The following is a 2,654-nucleotide window of genomic DNA, read 5'->3' as shown; positions in this document are numbered from 1 at the left end:
AAGGGGAGTAATCCTTTAGCAACAGTTAGTGCACATGTTCATCTTAAAGGGGAGTAATCCTGTAGCAACAGTTAGGGCACATGTTCATCTTAAAGGGGAGTAATCCTGTAGCAACAGTTAGTGCACATGTTCATCTTAAAGGGGAGTAATCCTTTAGCAACAGTTAGTGCACATGTTCATCTTAAAGGGGAGTAATCCTTTAGCAACAGTTAGTGCACATGTTCATCTTAAAGGGGAGTAATCCTTTAGCAACAGTTAGTGCACATGTTCATCTTAAAGGGGAGTAATCCTTTAGCAACAGTTAGTGCACATGTTCATCTTAAAGGGGAGTAATCCTTTAGCAACAGTTAGGGCACATGTTCATCTTAAAGGGGAGTAATCCTTTAGCAACAGTTAGTGCACATGTTCATCTTAAAGGGGAGTAATCCTTTAGCAACATTTAGTGCACATGTTCATCTTATAGGGGAGTAATCCTTTAGCAACAGTTAGTGCACATGTTCATCTTAAAGGGGAGTAATCCTTTAGTCACAGTTAGTGCACATGTTCATCTTAAAGGGGAGTAATCCTTTAGCAACAGTTAGTGCACATGTTCATCTTAAAGGGGAGTAATCCTTTAGCAACAGTTAGTGCACATGTTCATCTTAAAGGGGAGTAATCCTTTAGCAACAGTTAGTGCACATGTTCATCTTAAAGGGGAGTAATCCTTTAGCAACAGTTAGGGCACATGTTCATCTTAAAGGGGAGTAATCCTTTAGCAACAGTTAGTGCACATGTTCATCTTAAAGGGGAGTAATCCTTTAGCAACAGTTAGTGCACATGTTCATCTTATAGGGGAGTAATCCTTTAGCAACAGTTAGTGCACATGTTCATCTTAAAGGGGAGTAATCCTTTAGTCACAGTTAGTGCACATGTTCATCTTAAAGGGGAGTAATCCTTTAGCAACAGTTAGTGCACATGTTCATCTTAAAGGGGAGTAATCCTTTAGCAACAGTTAGTGCACATGTTCATCTTAAAGGGGAGTAATCCTTTAGCAACAGTTAGTGCACATGTTCATCTTAAAGGGAAGTAATCCTAAGGCACTTTCGATTCGCCGTAATTTAGACACTCCAGCGACGAATTACATGAACGATTATCAATATCTAAATAGAATAACTGGTTGAATAAGTATGAATAGTAAAGTAGATGTGATCAGGTCTGACTCTTCATGCAGAGTCAACACGTTGTAACAACCCGATAATTTTTTTGTTATATTTTTTCTTCTTTTTTGTACAAAATGTATCTTGTCTGTTTTACATTTCTAATAAGGGTATGAGCAATTCTCTGACCTCGACATCACGTGACATAATATTATGACATAACATAACATCTAGATGTACATATTTATAACCACACTTAATATAAGCTTAGCTTGTTGTGTGGTCACAAATGTCTGTATCGCATATACATGCCACCCTGTATTTCTTTAATAAAATCTTGTTTAAACCAACACATTGTAACCATTTTCCAGTATACACCGATTCGCAGTTCCGCGGCCATTTTGGAATTGTAAGTACGCAGATCGTTTTTTGAGTATTTTTTCTACTTCCACTTCCAGTTTCGTGGACTTTGCGCTTGTACATATCACTTTTGCGAGTAAGTTCCGGAGATTTGAACGCATAGACTGATTCGCTGAAGAAAGTGCACTTTTGTAGTGATTTGCAAAATTGGGACCCCCATTTCCAAAGTCGGTAAACTACATTACTGCAACCAGTTACTGGGCAAGTTTATATGCCACTGAAATGGATTGAACTTGAAGTTGACTCTGCAACTTTGATGGAAATGAACCGACGAGCACACTCGCCCTCTCTATCACCATGCTTTGCCGTGCAGACGATGCAAACGTTGCTCGTCGAAAACATCTCGACCAATCATAATCGCTTTAGGTATCACGTGGGTTTTCTTTTTTCTTCCATGTAGCGCTGGAACGTAGTTTCTAGAAGAAAGTTAATTTAAACTAAGAGTGTATGTTGCTGTGTGCAGGAGGGGGGGGGGCGTAGCTGTGGTGCCACCGTGAGAAAGTTAATTGTGAGAGATAACATATGTTGGTGTGTGGTCAGAGTGGTGGGGTGGTCTAGCACATGGGGAGGGGAGGGGAGGGGAAGGGGGGAGGGCGGTGTTGAGGTAATAGGAGAATGAGCAACGAATAAAAGGGTGGGGGTGGGGCTGTAGTGGAGGGTGAGAGCAAAGAGTGTATCCTACACTCTTTGGTGAGAGCAAAGAGCTTATACGGAGTGATACACTCTTTGGTGAGAGGCAGAGATATAGATTGGAAGGAACCGTAGGCCTATGGGTTCAGTCCGTTTCCCAACAGCAAGCGCGCAGCAGGACCCAGCAAAGTGAAACATTATCCCACCACCATCCCCCACGCCTCCCAGTAATTTGACCTGTTCTCAATGATATTATGTTTTGATATTATGTTGATGGGAAAATGATGTTCCCTTGTGAAACAATTTATGTAGATGAGTCATATCGTTTCTTGCTGACATGAATCACTTACATGAATAAATGGCCCCTTGTTTTGTTCCCCCCAAAAAACATTACATCCTTGTGTGTGTGTGTTTGGGTTTATACTGTGGTGTTTGGTACAGCTGCGGAGATATATACATATATCTATA

This window comes from Littorina saxatilis, unplaced genomic scaffold (assembly GCF_037325665.1).
Source record: "Littorina saxatilis isolate snail1 unplaced genomic scaffold, US_GU_Lsax_2.0 scaffold_556, whole genome shotgun sequence".
NCBI lineage: Eukaryota > Metazoa > Mollusca > Gastropoda > Littorinimorpha > Littorinidae > Littorina > Littorina saxatilis.
Note: the sequence above shows the minus strand (reverse complement) of the source record.